The sequence below is a fragment of the Mirounga angustirostris genome, unplaced genomic scaffold (assembly GCF_029215605.1).
Source record: "Mirounga angustirostris isolate CCGP_5_RB_7025 unplaced genomic scaffold, mMirAng1.0.hap1 SCAF_3, whole genome shotgun sequence".
In the NCBI taxonomy this organism is placed as follows: domain Eukaryota; kingdom Metazoa; phylum Chordata; class Mammalia; order Carnivora; family Phocidae; genus Mirounga; species Mirounga angustirostris.
This window is the reverse complement of record NW_026991711.1, coordinates 29610897-29630380: the sequence shown is the minus strand read 5'-3', so window position 1 is coordinate 29630380 and position 19484 is coordinate 29610897. Positions and strand designations below refer to the sequence as shown.

General features: G+C 39.6%; 1 protein-coding gene across 3 annotated transcripts in view; it reads left to right on the top strand.

The window, feature by feature from the left end:
* SCEL (sciellin) overlaps nucleotides 1-19484 on the top strand; it is a 311451-nt gene that overhangs the window by 198124 nt on the left and 93843 nt on the right. The window contains exon 5 of one of the 3 annotated variants that reach the window (XM_064585976.1): nucleotides 5596-5752. The exons of 1 other annotated variant lie outside the window; for it this stretch is intronic. The gene's annotated coding sequence lies outside the window, so the exon portion shown is untranslated. Of the gene's footprint in view, nucleotides 1-5595; nucleotides 5753-7213; nucleotides 7380-19484 lie in introns of those variants that run through there. One more of the 3 variants, XM_064585978.1, reaches the window with a different exon arrangement.

Sequence of the window (19484 nt, the reverse complement as noted above, 5' to 3'; positions counted from 1 at the left end):
TTTATGATCATTATTCATTTATTCAGTCAAAAATTAGTGAGTGCTATTATGAGTCAGGAACTGTGTTACGTGTTTAAAATATAGACACATTTAAGCCCTACTCTTTGATCCCAAGGGGCTTGTGATATAATAGCATGAGATAGTTGGCAATGGAGAGACTGGTATAAAGTGGAGGCACTGACTATGAATTGAAAAAAATCAGACATAATGATCATGAAATTATGTAATAACAATCTAAAAGTAAAGACTTTAATTATAAAAGTTGATTTGCAAAAAGATAAAAATTTAAAAAAAGCTGATTTGCCATTCTAGGGTTTTCAATGGAAGGAAGAGCAATTCTTCCTTCTATTCCCTGAAGAATTGGTTATTTCAGCCTGTGGCAGGAGGCTTGCACCGTGTTTGCAGTATAGCTCACATTTGTCTACAGGAGACAGTATGACTGGGGAAATGTGGACAGACTTACAGCACCTTGAGGGACTGTTTCTGCTGCTGCAGAAATGCTGTTTTAGGTGGGTGCAGGAACGAGCAGGAAAGTAGCAAAACTTTCAAGCAGGCTTTCTTGACTTTGGCACTACTGAGGAGAATCTGGCTACAAATCCTTCTTACCCAGTTAGATCTCTGCTCCTACTTCCCTCATTAATTGGACCAGTCATGCCTCATATTGCCTCAGACTGTCAAATCCTGAACTATATTCATAAGCAGGAATCTGGAAGACCTTAAGAAGTAAATCTAGGGGGCGCCTGGGTGGCTCAGTCGTTAAGCGTCTGCCTTCGGCTCAGGTCATGATCCCAGGGTCCTGGGATCGAGCCCCGCGTCCAGTTCCCTGCTCGGCGGGAAACCTGCTTCTCCCTCTCCCACTCCCCCTGCTTGTGTTCCTCTCTCGCTGTATCTCTCTTTGTCAAATAAATAAAATCTTTAAAAAAAAAAAAAAAAAGAAGCAAATCTAGGAAGGCAAAGTGGATGGATGGCTCTTCTCCCCTTCCACCATCTAATCAACATTCATACAAACTTCGAAACTCAGTATCAACATTGGCCCCTTAGGCCCAGGTAGAATTCTTCAGTCTCTCTACCATGTAACTATGCCCATAAAATTGCTGTGTATTACTTTATCCTGGTGTATTGTAGCTATTTAATTCAATGTCCATCTCTCCAAACATGGTGAATTCCTGGAGAGCCAGCACTGGATCTCATTAATTTTCCTGTCCTTTAGACTGGAACAGTCCTAGAAGCACTTACTTAATTAAGCGCTATTAAGCAGTACTTAATAGTCATTAAATCAGCAAATAATTGAAGTAGACAAATGAGAATAAGAGGGAAGAGGGATAAATTGGTAAGTCCATTACAGAGGACAATTTGCTAATATTTATCTACCAACATTAAAATGTATAAATTCTTGGAACCAGCAGTTACATCTATTAAGCATTTATCCCACAGATATATACACACATGTGCCAAATATTTATTTACAGTGTTACTTGCTACAGCATTATTTGTTAGCAGAAGCTTAGAAATGATGGAAATGTCCATTAATAGTGGATTGATGAAATAGATTATGGCATATCCATAGGATGGAAGGCCAAGCAGCTACAAAAAACATAGTGTGGAAAGATCTTCAGGATATGATGTTAAAGTACAAAATTAAAAAAAAAGATTCAGAATAGTATAATACGCAAACATTTCTGTAAAAAATGAAGGAAATATCTGTATCTTACATTTGCTCATATATGTATAAATATCTATGGAAGGACCCAGAAGAAACTAAATAACTGCCCTTTTTTGGAGATCAAAATTTGGGGGGGAGTGGAAGACTTTTCATCATGTTCCTTTCTATACTTCTAATTTCTGAAAAATGTAAATATATGGCTGGTTCAAAATATATTGTGTAAATATTTTTTAAAAAAGAAAACTGCCTGTGGATGGTTGTAGCAAGTTTGTTCATAACTGCCAAAAATTGGAAACAAATAAGATGTTTTTCATTAGGCGAATGAAAATAAACTGTGGTATAGACAGTGGGATAGCTAAAAAGCAATGAGCTATCAAGCAATGAAGAGACATGGAAGAACCTTAAATGCATATTACTAAGTGAAAGAAGCCAATCTGAAGGCTACATACTGTATGATTCCAACAAGATGACATTTTGGAAAGGCGGAACTATGTAGACAGTCATAAGGTCAGTCATTTCTAGGAGTTGTGGGGAGGGAAGGATGATTAGACAGAGCACAGAGGATTTTTAGGGCAGTGAAACTATTCTGTATGATACTATAATGGTAGATACATGTCATTATAGATTCATCCAAATCCACAGAATATACAGTACCAACAGCGATGTCCTAATGTAAATTATGGACTTTGAGTGACAATGATGTGTCAGTGTAGATTCATTCATTTAACAAATATATGTGTCTGGTGGGGGTTGTTTATAATAGAGGAGGCTATACGTGTTGGGGGAGGGGGTGTATGGGATTTCACTGTACATGACTCTCAATTTTGCTATGAACCTAAAATTGCTCTAAAAATATTCTTAAACAGGGGCACCTGGGTGGCTCAGTCCATTAAACTTTCGTCTCAGGTCATGATCCCAGGGTACTGGGATCGAGTCCCACATCGGCCTCCTTGCTCAGCGCTGAGCCTGCTTCTCCCTCTCCCTCTGCTGCTCCCCCTGCTTGTGCTCTCTCTCTCTCTCTCTCTGTGTCAAATAAATAAATAAAATCTTTAAAAAATAAATAAAAATAGTCTTAAACAAATAAATAAATATTCTTTAAATAAAGAAAAAAGAAAACTGATGAGTTAGATTTACACTATCATTAAAGGACCCTGGATTCTGAAGCCACTCAAGGCCATTCTCTGGTCTAACATTGCAATCCAACACATGTGGGCTATGATGATATAAGTGCATATATATATACATTTCCTGCTAAAAGCCATTGTACTTTTCTGTCACTTATTAGTCAGGGCTCAGGCCTGCTATACATTTAGCTCATCCTGTGGTGTAGCCACAGTCTCTTGGATCAAGGAGTGCCCATGCTCCTTTCTGGCATTTTGGAGAGACAGTGGAGCTTCATATCCAAGAATGTGGGCTCTGCAGTCAGTCTGCCTCAACTGGAATTCTGGACACATCTAATTCCTAGCTGTGTTTATCTTAGGCTTTTCTTTTCTTATCTCTATCACGGATATAACAGCAGTTCCCTATTGTGTAGGGTTTTTGTGAAGATCAAATGAAATAATACATGTAAAGCACTTAGCAGTGATTGGCACATATTTAAACGGTTGGTGTTGCTATTGTTATTGTTATTTTCATCATCATCATTATAATCACCATCAACTATGCCGAATCTCTGCTGTTTTCTTTGGGCGGGGGAATTGCCTGTTTGTAGCATGAAGAGTAAGAAAGGACTCAGAGCTGGGTCTTCCTCGTTCTTCCTGATGTTTTCTATAGACCAAAGGTTTGGAGTCCTGGTTAAAAAAAAAAAACAACCTGACATCTTCATGGTGACCTTTACGCAGTTGGTAATGAGGTAGATCTCATCAGTCTCACTGCACCAAGACGTGGGCATCAGGGTTAAGTGATTTGCCCATAGTGAAGAGGGAGTCTGCACAGACAAGGGTCCTCGGGCTCCCATGCACCCTCTGCTGAGCTCTCCACTGGTCCGCATTCTGGTGGCACCAGGAGGGTATATTAAGCAATGCACCAGTTCTTGCAGTGCTGACAGTAAGTCATTAATTCTGACATCTGTCTACTCCCAGCCAAGGAGAAATTGGCTCTGTAATTATCATCCTAATGATATATCTTTGTTTTAACATGCACATAACATTTTTTTCCATCTGGGAGGAAAAAGGGGAACCCTCTATCTTTCCACCCCAGAGTCCCTGTGTAATAGATTAGAGAACTTCAAGATGCTGATTAGAGAACTTCAAGATGCTGATTTGTCCCGTTTGCATTTTTTTGCATTTTCCACATCACTTTGGAATCTGTCTGGGGTGAGGAGGTAACTTAGTCTGTTCAGGCAGCTATAACAAAATACCACAGACTGGGCAGCTTATAAACAACAGAAATTTAATTTTCACTATTCTGGAGGCTGGGGGGTCTGAGATGAAGGTGCCAGCATGGTTGGGGTCGGGGGGCTTCTCTTCCTGGTTCATAGCCTGTGCCTTCCCACAGTGTCCTCACCTGAAGGAAGAAGCTAGAAAATTCTGAGAGGTCTCTTATAAAACACAATCCCATTCATGAGGGCTCCACCCCCTCGCACCTCTCAAAGGCCCCAGCATTACCCTTTTTGGGGGTTAGGATTTCCACATATGAATTTCAGGGGGACACAAACATTCAGACTATAGCAGAAGGTGACCATCATTTAATAACAATTATTAAATTAATGTATGAAAAGTACTTACAACAATGCCTGACACATTAACAGAGCTATGTATTTGCTATTCTCATTATTACGTAGTAATAAGAGCTCATTTGGCTGATGGTTTCATTCTATAATACATAGAAAAAGCACCGCTTTAAAAAAAAAAAAAAAGAAGGGAAAAACAAACAAACAAAATACTCTTCTATTTTAGGAGATATATTCGGCAAAAAATTCCCCCTCTGAAACCCGTGGCAGATATTGTTAATTAAAACTATGGCACTCTTCTCTGTAAGTCCAAAGTTGCTTTACAGACCTCATCATATCCCTCCAGGCAGCCACCACCAAGCAATTGGCATTGGGCATCTGCAACAAAACATCCCAGCCTAGGAGCTCATGTTCTAAAGAGACCTCAAGAACTGAGACACTCACAGCGAAATAGGCGGGTGGAACCAAGTATTCCAAGCATGCTCAAGGCCTGAGTGAAACCAAGACCAAACCTATCTGGCCACCTCCACACCCAAACACATTCCTGACTGACCTCTTCAAACTTTGAGATTCTTAATTCTCAGCAGTCTTTTCACTGAATATCTTCTCAGCCAGGAGGAAGTGTGAATTTTGCCCAAGTGTTTAGAATTAGCCCCTTCTTGAGTCAAACATTTGGTTCTAAATGAAAAGACACTGGTGTGGCTTAGTGGTATGGATTCCTGCTGTATAAGAGGAACCATCAATTACACGCAGAAATAATTGCTTGGAAGCTCAAAAGCCTAAGATGTATCTTGAGCAGTATATTTTACTTCATTAAAATTTAAAAACTTATTTTTCTGGTTCTATATTTTATGAGGACAAAAACATACATTTAAACATTCTATGATGTAAGTTACTACCTGTCCCTACAAGCTGGCTCTGAAACTGTTTTAGCCCTTCATTTGGCTAAATGAATGCTGAATCATGCTGAATATAACTTCTAATTTATTTTACTGATTGTAACTTCTTCATAATGCTGAATATAACTCCTAATTTTTTTTAATTGAGCCAAACATGTTTTTTCAACTTTCTCATCTGTAGTATTAATATCCAACCTCAATCAAACCAGCATTTACAGGCATCACAGAAATTTAGAACATATTTCTAAAATATTTCGCATTTATAAAATTCTGTAGAAGGACCGAATAGACATGTATATGTATGTTACTTTTATTTCTTTTAATTTAAATTTTTTTAAAGATTTTATTTATTTATTTGACAGAGAGAGAGCACAAGCAGAGGGAGCAGCAGAGAGAGAGGGAGAAGCGGGCTCCTTATTGAGCAGAGAGTCCGATGCGGGGCTAGATCCCAGGACTCCGGGATCATGACCTGAGCTGAAGGCAGACGCTTAACGACTGAGCCACCCAGGCGCCCCAAAGGTATGTTACTTTTAAAGAACATTTTCCATTTTAGATTTTCAAATTCTTCAGCCCAGAAAAAGGGCCCATTGAGGAAGTGATGTCCCAGAGCATAATGACTGCATACCACAATTGCCTGTGCCTTCCAGTCTGAACATTTTTCTACTTGTTGTTATGGTCATTTCTGTGACTACAGCTCAGCTGGACTATAGTTTTCAGGAGCTGTCTTTTTTTTTTTTTTTTTAAGATTTTTTATTTATTTATTTGAGAGAGAGAGAATGAGAGAGAGAGAACACATGAGAGGGGATAGGGTCAGAGGACGAAGCAGACTCCCTGCCGAGCAGGGAGCCCAATGCGGGACTCGATCCCGGGACTCCAGGATCATGACCTGAGCCGAAGGCAGTCGCTTAACCAACTGAGCCACCCAGGCGCCCAGGAGCTGTCTTGAAACTAGGAGGATCTGGTTAATTGTTGGTATGCTGGACGAGTAAAGATGACCCAGGAAGTTCTAATGACTCAGCTTTGCTCAGCAATGTTTCGGGTTTGCTGAGCTTCTTGCAAAGCCTCCCTGGCTACTATGGAAGGTACAATGCAGACACTGTAATGGGAGCCACCGCCAAGCATGGCTTTTCTGTGTTGTTGCTTCCTCCCCAGAGAAGGTGTTGACACTGGAGTCTACTTCCGCCCTCAGATGTAAAAGCCGTTCCAAGCATCTCTTTCATGTTGTTATCTACGTTGAAGTAATAAAAGGATCAGAATTCTTATATTTAAAAAAAATTTTTTAAAGACTTTAGCTCTATTTTTTTTTTTTTTAAAGATTTTATTTATTTATTTGAGAGAGAGAGAATGAGAGACAGAGAGCATGAGAGGGAGGAGGGTCAGGGGGAGAAGCAGACTCCCTGCCGAGCAGGGAGCCCGATGCGGGACTTGATCCCGGGACTCCGGGATCATGACCTGAGCCGAAGGCAGTCGCTTAACCAACTGAGCCACCCAGGTGCCCTGGAATTCTTATATTTAATAATGCATGTTTCCTCTGATGGTTTTATAAAATATCCCTTGTGCAGAATTTGTGTCCTTTCTTATTTTCTGATCTCCGAGTTTCAAAGGACTTTTCTGTCCTCAAGGACATGGTTCCCATATGTAGTGAACCTCCTATGTTGTGCTTTGGTGCCTCAGCCTTGCAGCCACTATGGGTAGAGAGAGAAAAACTCTTGCTACCTTAAGTTTTTGTTCTGTTTTTTACGAGACTCCAAAACGGTTTGGGTACTATGCCTCCTTGTCAGTGATATAGTTGTGTGTGTTGTTGATATCAATTAAAAGGGCGATAACAGGAGCACATTCTTTTTGGCTTAACGAGGCCATAACTTAGAACAAGAATTCACCAAACAGAGACAGTAGGTCCATGAGTGAGCCTGTTTTAATTGAATTGGTATTTATACAAGGTGACACCCTCTTTCACACCACCCACCTCCTCCCTGGGTGACTCAGCCACTGAGGGAGAAGCCTCCGAACTGTTCATTAACACAGTCAAGTAGAGGGGGAAAGGACATCATTTAACTCCGGGGACACATTAGTTTCAGCAGGATCCACCTGGGGAATTGATGCAGGAAGTTTAGGCAAAAAAGTCCTGGTTTTTGGCTCAAGAGAGGTAAGCTGAATGATATTTGCAAACGTAAATATATCTGCTTTACTTGTATAACTTTCCCTGTGTTCTTTGCAAATGATTACAATGAGAACTTACTGTATTAACTTTGTCTTTTCTCCAGTTAAATTTCCACAGCTTCCAAGGGGCTGTTCTGCTTGTCAATAGCTCTGCTGCTCCTTGTGATTTGACATGGCATTGCCTTTTAACTTCTCTGCAACTTAACACAATTAAGGACAGCAGAGAAATGAGAGCCTCTTTGAGTTTCTGTGTGGGAGCTGTCAGCTGGTGAATCCGATCTCCCGTAAGGATAGTAAATTCTTCAGGGCAATTCTATTTCACAAGTGACTATAAAAACATTTTTTAAAAGGACCTCCCTGTTTTCACGGATGATGCTATTATGGTATACTTCATTATTTTATAGATCTGTTTTTCTTGAGTGCTAAAAACGTTGCAAGCACTGAGCTGTTAAGGGGGAGATGCCAAGCCCATACCCCTCTACCCCATCTTCCCCAAATAAAAAAGATCATATTTCTTGCACTAGTGTATAGCATTTGTGGATTATAAGTTTACTTTTCATGAATGGTGAGCAAATTTAAAACTGGCTTTTGCTTTCACAGTTTATAAAGCAGATAAGGTCTTTCTGATATTTGTCGCACTCCAGTGTTTATTGGAACAATCAGTTTGAGAAAACTGAGATATGTTATCAGTAAAAATTTGAGCAGAACATTTGGTTGATTTTAAATGTCAGGTTAGACAGAACGCAGATAAACAGGCCAGGGTTTTTATTAAAATTTTGGCTTCATGTAAGTCTTTGATCTGATTGACATAAATTTCTGATTGGAATGGAGCATAGCCTTATCTGGTCTAACCTGTAAGTTTTTTAGATGAGGACAACAAAACATATCAGTGTCGAACAACTTGCCAAGACATGGTTAACAGTACCAGAACGAGAAGCCTGACTTTCATCTTACTGAATTTTTCAAATTTCTTTCACATAAAATATGTAGGAGCAATAAATGAACTTCCTCCCTCTGGCTTTATAAAAGAGCTAAAATGATATGGAGATAAGAATTTCCTTATTCAGGAATACTTGTGTGTGTGGTATGACTATGACATATGAGATGCATTTTTATTTGTGGTTCATGGGGTCAGTCCTGTTATTCATTGTATTCCCAGGGTTTTAATCCAAGGAGTGGTCAGCCCCTCTGCAGGAAGGCAATGTGGTATGTGTTTGGAGGTTGTCGTGCTCCTCATCAGTGACATCCTCACCTCAGCTACCATTCTGTAGTTGCAATGTCTTCCCTAACCGCTGGAATTTTGACTGAAATACCTAAAAAAGTCATTTTTCTATAAACAAACAAAGAGAATATGTGGGTTTTGTTTTTTTTTTTAAGATTTTATTTATTTATTTGACAGAGAGAAACACAGCGAGAGAGGGAACACAAGCAGGGGAAGTGGGAGAGGGAGAAGCAGGCTTCCCGTGGAGCAGAGAGCCGGATGCAGGGCTCGATCCCAGGACCCTGGGATCATGACCTGAGCCGAAGGCAGACGCTTAACGACTGAGCCACCCAGGCGCCCCCGAGAATATGTTTTGAATGACCAAACTCAGACTGTGGAATGAACTGCACCTAATTCACTAAGCAGTCAACTTAAGTAAACATGATTTAATTGAGAGTATCCCTGTGATTCAGGCATTAACTTGAAGCATTCTTTATGAAGAAAGTAATAAAATCCTTGGCCAGCAGTCCAAGGGAAATCTTTGTTGTCCCACATAGCTTGTCTGCTGATGTTATCTGCTTGCAGGCCATTGGTTGATCAGATTTCCTTTTCTCTTGCTGAGAATTTTAGAATAAGGGTTTTATGTATTAATTTCTGTGTACTGTCATTAGTGTCTCAGGGTTTACTTTTTAATCACGAGTCTTCATCAAATATGTTTATGTGTTTCTAGTTTACCATTGTAAAAATCCGTGTGATTTTAGAATTTGAGAGAGGCGCTTCTTCAAATGGACGCTTTCTCAAATGACAGCTATATTTATTAGGTTGCAATTTATGTCAGTTGCTAAACTTATTAAAGATACAAGTTATCCTTTTATTGTGGTTATTAATTGGAAGAGTGCCTTTTATGGCTCTCCATTAAATGACAACTAGCTTACTTCTAGACATGAGAATCAGTAGTGCTGAATCCTCATCGTAATTGTATACTTGAGAACTTAAGCATCTAAATAATTTATCCTGCATTTCTAGATCTAAGTTTCCCTGGCCTAAAATGTGATTAAGTCTCCTTTTATGGAACCTCCTGGGGGGAAGTAGTGAACTGTAGACCATATTTTTCAAACTGGAACACACACATCCTGGGAGACTGGTGGTATTCGAAAAAATGCACAGATGCCACATGGTACATCTATAGTGAGAGCTAATTTTAGTTAAAAGGTTTTTCAGAAAAATGCCCTCCTATAGCTCTGCCCTTTTCCCCATTCCTTCCCATGTTCTCGCTTTTGTCATTAGGTAAAAGTTTGAAAGGAATTCGTATAGAAAAAACTGTGGGAAGCTGGAATCCAGATAGACTTGGATTGAATCGTGATCCTACTTTGAACCAAGGGTAACTTGTATGATCATGCATATCTCACAGCACCAGTAGATAAAGAGAAAATTTAGGATTCTTTTTTTAAATTTTTTAAAATATTTTTTTAAAGATTTTATTTATTTGAGAGAGAGAGAGAGAGAGAGAGAGAAAGCACCAAGCAGGGGGAGTGGCAGGCAGAGGGAGAAGCAGACTCCCTGCTCAGCAGGGAGTTTGATGTGGGACTCCATCCCAGGACCCTGAGATCATGACCTGAGCCGAAGGCAGACGCTTAACTGACTGAGCCACCCGGTGCCCTGAAAATTTAGAATTTTTTTTTTTAAGATTTCCTTTATTTATTTGACAAAGAGAGAGATAGCGAGAGCAGGAACACAAGCAGGAGGAGTGGGAGAGGGAGAAGCAGGCTTCCTGCAGAGCAGGGAGCCTGATGCGGGGCTTGATCCCAGGACCCTGGGATCATGACCTGAGCCGAAGGCAGACGCTTAATGACTGAGCCACCCAGGTGCCCCTGAAAATTTAGAATTCTTAATGACATATATACTGTATTACTATTTCTTTCACAAATGTGGGACCCAAATTAAAAAAAAAAATCACAAAAATTTACTGTAAGACATGAAGAATTTCTTGAGTAAAAGCTTCTTTGAGTACTGTCCCTAGATGGACAGACTGAATATCGTGAATGTCAGCTCTTCCGAAATAATTTTATAGGATTCATGCAATTCTGATAAAAAGTTCCAATAAAATATTTATTTTGGAACTAGAGGAAATAATTTTAAAGTTTATCTGAAAGAAATAAGTGGGTAAGAATAGTTGATAGAATTTCTACAAAGGAAATTAATGAGAGGTGCTTGCACTGGTATTAAAATGTATTATAAAAAGACAGTAATTAAAAGTTTGTTTCTATTGCAAGAAACTAAAGACAGGTTTCTGGAACAAAACAAAACAGACAGCCATGAAGCATTCTAGAATATGTAAGAATTTTATATGTGACAAAAGAAGAATCATATCAATAGGAAAGGGATTCATTCCACCATTACCAGAGTAAATCCATATGTACTAGAGTTTCTGTGTTACAATAAAATATTTTTTAAAAAAAATTTTAAGAAAGCATGCATAAACATTTAATTAATTTCACTTGTCTTATAAATATCCCTCTAGAACTGATTATGTGCCAGATACTCTAATAAGTTTCTGGAAACACAACTGTAGAGAAGATGGTCTTGTTTATTCTCAAGGTATGCTGTGTGTGTGTGTGTGTGTGTGCGCCCTGGGGATAGAAGAATAGTCAGTCACACAAACAGGCAGTCTGTTTGGTAAATGTTTTTATGGAGAGATACTCTTCGCTATTTGAACACTTAGTAGGGCCCATAACTCATCCTAGGGAGGTGGGGGGCCAGGTTGCAATGGTGTCACTGAATGCTTCTGGGAGGTTATGTGACCTGAAGAATGAATAGAAGTCTTTCCTGAAAAGAGAGTAAGGGGTGAGGAAAGGCTCAGAACGAAGACTGTTTGGGGCCTAGTGCATAGAGTAAGCAACAGCCTAAAGGTGATAAAATGGATGAAGCCTTCAGGGAATTAGGGTGATTTAGTGTGGCTGAAACTAGAGCTTGAGTGAGGAATGGGGAGTGGGGAGAGATGAGGCAGGAGGGTGTGGACTTGTAAGCCTTGTTAACAACTTGGCTTTTAGCCTGACGGAAATGGAGCACCACTGAAAAGTTTTAAGCAAGATGGTAACTCTTTGGCAGAGAATGGGTTAGAAGAGATTAAGTCTAGAGATCAGGAATATATCTAGGAAGCTGTTAAAATAGTAAGCAGATTATGGCAGCTTGAATTGGTAGCTTGAATATGGAAAGCAATACTATAAGAGATATGTAGGAGCAGAGTTGTAGGTCTTGATGATTGCTTGGATTTTGAGGTCAGAAAGAAATTTCATGCATGGTCTATAGGAATTTTTAAAGAGTCTCAAGAATTCATAAGGGGAAAGATAATTAGAAAAGTGATCGCTGCTGATAAAAACAATCAGAATTAGAAGGCAAGTGAAAATTGGAAAAGTAAAAATTAATATTACTGATATATGAAGAGAATAAGAAAGCAATAAGAGACATAATATAAATCAATGGAGAATTCACAAAATAAATAAAATAATGGATACAGTTATGAAAATATGCAATTGAGGTAAAGTGATTCCACTTTCATTTATTAAATTATTAAAGGATTAATAAGTGACGATTCTAAATGCTGGTGAATGTATGGACATTTATATGCTGCTGGTACATTATAAGCTGATACAGGGTTTAAGGAAGGAGATTTGACAATAGGGATCAAAAACATTTTAGAAGTTATACCCCTTGGCAAGTAATTTCACTTCTAGGGATCCATCCAAAGAAAATAATTAGAGATGTGGTCAAAGATTTTAGTATGGTTTTGTCGGAAACACCAGAGGAATTACGTTATATTTATAGACACATAAGATGAAATATATTTTAGTTGCAGAAGAAATGATCATTTAATTGTTTTTAATGACATTGAAAAATGTCGATCAGTAGGCTCTAATAGGCAAAGAAAACCCTGAAAGAAAATAATGATATAGATGAAAGGTTTTTCTCTTCTTTGTGCTTTCTTTGACTTTTCACATTTTCTTTTGAGCATGTATTACTGATATAATAAAAAAGATGGTACAGTGTAAGACTGGAATAAAGAATGACCTCATGACAGAGCTACTGTGAATATGAAATATGGTAAAGTACTTATGGTAACTAATGGGGTTTTGGCTCATAGTCCATGGTTAAGAATTTGGGTTTTCACTCCTTTAACAAATGTTTTCAGCCAGAACTGAAAATAGCCCATAAAGGGCTCAGGTGATGGATAACTTTTGTTCCATAGCGTTTTTATTAATGAGTATTAGATTAGTGTCTTTTATAGAGTGAAACAGATCATTGTCCCAGAGAGTAGAACTCTTCATGCTAGAATTCGATGCTGTCATTCTGCGGAAAAGATAGGTGGTGAGGGACTCACACTAAAAATAGAACAAACAGAAAATGTTATGGTGGGTACCAGAAAACTGGTAGCATGTAGACATCTGGCTGGCTGAAAGATTTCACTCACACTATGTTCAGAACTCTTTCACTGCCAGTGAGCAACTTTCTCAGTGTTAAGCTCAGACTGTGAGATCGCATGACTAAAGAAATAGCAAATTTCTAACCATTGCAGCAGGCTAAATGAGTTCTTACCAGCCTGGTAACTGTTGGATTTGCTTCTACACTGCGTGTGAAGGCTAAACACAATCCATTAATTTAAATAGACTTGTTAATGTTTGCACTTCATGAAAACCTGTTTGTTTTCTTCTTACATAATATTTCATGTTCTTTTAGGTGGTAATTGGTTGTTTGGTGGTTTGTTTTTATTTATCTTCCAGAAGCTAAGGCTTCTGTTTATTGGTTTGTAATTACTAGGCTCCTCTTACTCTTCTATAGAAAATAGTTTGATGGTATTTGTCCTTTTCCAGTTTCTAGGGGTTTTTCCCAGTTACCAGTGATTTCTGGGAAACAGGGACTAGTGGGTATGGCCCTATCATTGGGCCATGAAACCATCCAGACTTTCATACACAAAGGTGAATGCCAGCAGGGCATGTACATCTGCCAGTTTTTAGCCATTTCTTTCTTTTTTTTTTTTTTGCTGTATTTATTTCCTTATTCTACATTAGCTTTTTAATACTTTCCATCACTATAGTGATGTCCCTTAGGCAAGTATTCACATTTGTTCTTTTTCATGAAGATATCAGTTTACCTAAGTAGATTAGAAACTTGGTAAATTGGAAGATTTTGGACAGTTAAAATAACCAATTATGACTCAAAGCTGATCTCATTATACTTTGGTAAAATGATCCAAGAAAGCCTACTCCAATCTCGCTCTCGGTTGAGATCCATCAGGGATCCACAGTGGAGGAAATGTCATTCTTCTCACCCCTTCCTTTTAGCCTGTCACTTTCCACCTGCCAGCCCCGTTTTGTTTCCTGGGCTTCTGGGGACAGGAACTTTGTTGCCAGGTCGAATCCCAACTGTGCACCAGCTATGTAGCCTCAGGCAAACTATTCATCCTAAAACTTCTTTCCCGAAACAACTAATTTCACTCACTGCTCACATTTCCAACTCCTGCCCCACCTTCTAAAAAAAGACTCTGACTTCATTGAAGTCATTCATCACAAAGTTTCACTTAGGTGTAGAATGAGGATGATAATAGCATCAACCTTAAAGCCTTGTGTGGGGGGGTCTTAAATGAGATAATATATATAAAATCGGAGCTCCATACAGCTAACACTATCACATTACCCAAATACCAGCAGTCAGATTGATTTTTCCTTATTTTTTTTTACTCCTTTCTTCTCTCATCGTCTATTTTGTCAGCCTATTTTCCCCTTTCCTGTCTCACTTTTCCTATTCTCTTTCCTCTATGCAACACCCCATTCCAGTTTATTTGCTCACCCAATCTTTCTGAAGAGAAAGTTAGCAGTGTGGTAAGGCCCTTGTTAGGTCAGCCAAGAGGCATTTTGTCCTTGTGAGGGAAGGGAAGAGTGAGATCTAGGCTTTTTGACAAGAAGACCCAAATGATGAAGGAAAAGACTGTAGCTTAGTTAGGAGGTGGGTCCAGGAAATTTTTAGAGTTGGGACAGGAGGCGATGGAACTGAGATTGGGTATAACCTAATGGATCTAAGGGCTCTTAGGAAAGTGCTATTATTACAAATAGAAAACACTGAAGGAAATTGAGAAAGACCGTAAGGAGATGAAGGGAAACCGAAATTTAAGAAATAGGAGATGTTTGGCAGTTTCAAATACACCACAGAGAACTAAGAAACTTGACTGCTTTTGGGATTCAGAGCTTAAGCAGAGTGATTTCATCTAAAACCTAAAGACAGCTGTCTTCGTGTGTAGGCTGTAGGCATGGGGTAAAAACCAGCTCTTTCTGGTGGAAACAAAAGATGGGCCAGAGGTTGAAAAGTTTTTTTCCTCTATCTTTATTGATTTGATGTCATGATTTCACATCAGAATTTTCAACTTATGCATTCGATGCTTTAAAGGGAAAGACTTTTGTAGTTTTGTCCAGTATAATAGAGGAAGACAGCTTTCCCACATCTTTTCCCATAAAAATTCCACATTTAATGGCTGGTTATCTGCCATTGTTAAGCATATGCACTCATAACAGCTTTTTGAGAAGCTGATGTTAGAGTCTATCTTTCTCCTGAGAATTTAAAAACTTAATTGGAACGAAACTCAAGGGCAGCACTTAGAAATAAGTCTAACTGGCTGAACTGAAGCTACTAAGGTCTCATTATGAGACACTTTATAGACACATACAGACACAGAAGTGTCTGAGTAGGTTTGAAACTCAGGATAACCTCAGTCTCTGAAATAAGTAATTTCTTTTAAAAACACCATAAAAATAAAATTTGGCTGCATATATTTTTGACACTATCAATTTTAGAGGTTTATTATCTCTGGTTCACTCGACAAAAGGATACTTAATTAGTATTTAATTAATATTAATTAGTAATAAGGATTATTCACAAAGATATGTTGTTGATCCATTTTAATAACAGTACAAGAAATATCCATATATAAAAAATATTGCTTTATATTCTGGGCGAGATGGAAAGAGTTCCATTGCAATAAACTTTCTGAGGCATGAAAGGTGGATGAGACAGGGGCTTGCACCTTAGAGGTTTTAGATCGGAGCTTCTAGGAATGGTTCTGGGCCACCAAATGGGCTAATGTGGGGAGATGGTTAGGGTGACATGGCCAATGGGTCTCCTAAGGAGGACAAGGAGAAGGTGGGGATGAGAGAGATTGTGTGGGAGGTATAAGAGGAACACATGCAGGGCACCTGGGTGCCTCAGTCACTTGAGCGGCCAACTCTGGGTTTCTGCTCGGGTTGTGATTTGGGATCATGGCATCAAGCTGTACTCAGCATGGAGTCTGCTTGTCTGTCCCTCTCCCTCTGCTCCTCCCCCATCCCTGCTCTTATGCACGCTTTCAAACAAATAAATGAACAAACAAACAAATAAATAAAATCTTTAAAAATAGGGACACATGTAGATTTAATGAGAAAAATTTATTTTCTCCCAATATTAGTCACTTTCATAAGAAAAAAACTCTTGCATACTTATTAAACTATTATCACCTGAAAATGGAATATATTACATGTTCCTTTCTCATTACTTTGTGTCAATGGACAGCCTGGGGCTAAGAAAGAGTATAAAACATTATCAAGTTATCTAGCAAGGAGATAGATCCGGGGAAGGAGTCTGGTCAGCAATAGTCCCAGGTTACTCATGGCTTCAGTGTAGATGCAACAGGAGTGAGGCTCGAGGCTGAGCTGTCCAGAGATGTTGGAACAGCCATTCATTACTGCTGGTCCTCCCAGCTCCTCTTCCATTGTCTTCCATTTTTCAGAACTCCAGAGCATTTCCTTGAGTGTCTGGTGTTGGTTATATCACATGGTACTTTGAGTGACATGTAGTACCATGTACTCAAAAGAGCCTTGGCGTTGCTGTCATCTAGACCTAATTACAGTTCCTGGTTCCGCCACTTACTGTGTGACCTTGGGCAAGTTGCTTAACCTCTCTGAGTTTTGGATTCCTATAAGTAGAGATAATAGTACTCATTTGGAAGGATTAAATAAAATAACATTCATAAAGCATGTGGCACAATCTGAAGCAATAATAGGGACTCAACAAGTGATCCTTCTTGCTAGGAGCATTGAACACATAGACATATTGCAAGGAATAGTGGTTTACTAATAAAGAGTCACTGATACCTTTTTAAAAGATTTTATTTATTTATTAGAAAGAGAGCACAAGCGGGGGAGGGGTGCAGAGGGAGAGGGAGAAGCAGAGTCCTCACTGAGCAGGGAGCCTGATGTGAAACTCCATCCCAGGACCCCGAGATCATGACCTGAGTCAAAGGCAGACACATAGCTGACTGAGCCACCCAGGCGCCCCAAGAGTTACTGATATTTTGTAGACCACCATGGGTTTTTTACACCTTACACCTTCTATTTGCTCCACAGTGGCCTCATAACAGGTGGTAGGAAGAGCATTAAGCTTGTGTAATAAAAATATGGAAAACAATCTTCTGAACAAACTAGGAGGTTTATTTTTTTTCTTGCAAGCAGAAGTCAAGCGAGAGATAATCCAGGGCTATTGTGGCAGTTTTGTGATACTGTCAAAGCACCAGGCTCCTTCAACTTCCTGCTCTGCTATTCTTAGTATGTGACTTCAGTCTTCATGGTTAGTCCCTGGCCCCAAGATGGCTGTTCCTACCTTCTGCATGCATCCTAATTTGAGAGAAGAGGGAGGGTGAAGCACAAAAGGCTAAGTTCTTCCTGGGGAGTTTCATGAAAGAGGCAACAAGATAGAACTGGGTGTCCTAGAGAAAGCAAGTGGGTTTGTTGGAAACTTTCCTCGAAAGTATTACAGAGACTCTGGGGTGGAGCCAGAGAGGTGTTTACAGGACAGCTGAGGCTAGTCATTGTCAGGGAGAATGAGGTTAAGGGCCATGAGCTTCATGGTTTCTTATCTCACTTGACTCCATTTAACTAGGACTTCTGGAGAATGCCTAGCTACGGAAAGCATGAAAATGTCAGACCCTCTAGCAGAATGTTGGATCTGATTAGAGCCATTCTCTAAATATAAGGTAAAGAGGAGATACTTGCTTTTCTCTGTACAACTTTGCAGCAAGTGTGGGAGTCCCTGGCATAGAGGAAAAAATGATGAGCCTCCAGCTAGAAAGCTTCAGGTTGAGTCCCAGCTTTGCCACTCATTAGCTACTCGAGCTGAGTCTTTGCTTCTGTCTCTGCAAGGTAGGGATTGTATCACTCTAATTTTTTTTTTTTAACTGAGGTATAGTTGTCATACAATGTTATATTACTTTCAGGTATAGAACATAGTGATTTTGACAATTCTTTGTATTAGGGCTCGCTATGGTAAGTGCCATCACCATCTGTCATCATACAATGTTGTTACAATATTATGGACAAAATTCCTATGCTGTACCTTTCATCTTAATGACTTATTATTTATTTTATAACTGGAAGTTTGTACTTCTTATTCGCCTTCACCTATTTTGTCCATTCCTCCACCCCCTCCCTTCTGGCAACCACCAGTTTGTTCTCTGTGTTTATGAGTCTGTTTCTGTTTTGTTTGTTTGTTTTGTTTTTTTAGATTCCACATGTAAGTGAAATCATATGGTATTTGTCTTTCTCTCTGACTTATTTCACTTAGCATAATACCCTCTAGGTCCTTCCATATTGTCGTGGAATTATATCACTCTTAAATGTTTTTGTGGAAACCAAATGAGATAAATTATAAATTACTATAAGATCATCTAAAGTATTATTCTTGTCTGAATGCTCCTCCTTACCCAGCAGAACTTAAAGGGGCAGCAGAAGCCTTGCTTGGGAGGAGAATTGAGGTGGGATGTGGGTAGAATAGCAAAGAAAATCTAAAAAACAACATCCATGTAGAATCATACACATGTGGTCTTTTATGTCTGACTTCTCTCATTAACATACGTCAAGCTTCATTCATGTTGTAGTATGTATCAAAACGTCATTTTTTAAAAACTGCCGAGTAAAATGTGTGAGTGTAGCACTTTCATGTTGTATCCCACATGCTCTGCGCCCATTCATCCATCCGTGGATATTTGTGTTGTTTCCACTTTTTGGCTGTTTTGAATAATGCTGCTATGACCGTCCCTGTACAAGTTTTTGCGTAGACATCTGTCCATAACTAAGAGAATATCAGAGAGCACACAGAGAAGCCTGCTCTGTGAGGGCTTGTCTGCTGCAGACGCTGTCCGGGTTCTCATCTTGCCAGGCACTGGGGGCAGAGCTCATGGCACTTCCAAAGCCTGAGATGTCAGGAGTCAGGTGGGGACCGCTGGGTCTCCCTTTCCTCTCACCGTAATGTCAGGGTACTGGTCCAGTCTTGCAATGACTCAGGATGAGCTTTATTGCCGGTTGCCATGGAAAGAGGTGGTTTGGGTTTAGAAGGCAGTTTCTGCCTCTTCCCACCTTAGGTGTGTTGCATCCTCTCCCTGAACTTCAGGTGTCTTGTCTGGGAGGTGGAGGTAATAATAGGTACCTCACAGAGTGTAGGACGAGGATGAGACAATGTCTGGGGGGCACCCCATTCAGAGCAGGTGCTCTTGTGGCCCCGGGCAGTAGGACAGTTGAAGACACAGAGGGCACAAGTCAGAGACAGCGTGACACAGAGCCCTTTGAATGACCTATTTTAGGAATATTTAAATCACTTTTCCCATAAGTACTCTATTTATTTGCTAGGGCTACCATAACAAAATACCACAGACCAGTTGACTTAAACAACAGAAATGTATTGTTTCACAATTCTGGAGGCTAGAAGTCCAAGATTGGGGTGCTGTCAGGTTCGCTTTCTCCTGTGGCCTCTCTCTGTGTCTTGCAGATGGTCACTTTCTGTGTCCTCAAATGGCCTTTTCTCTGTGCACATATATCC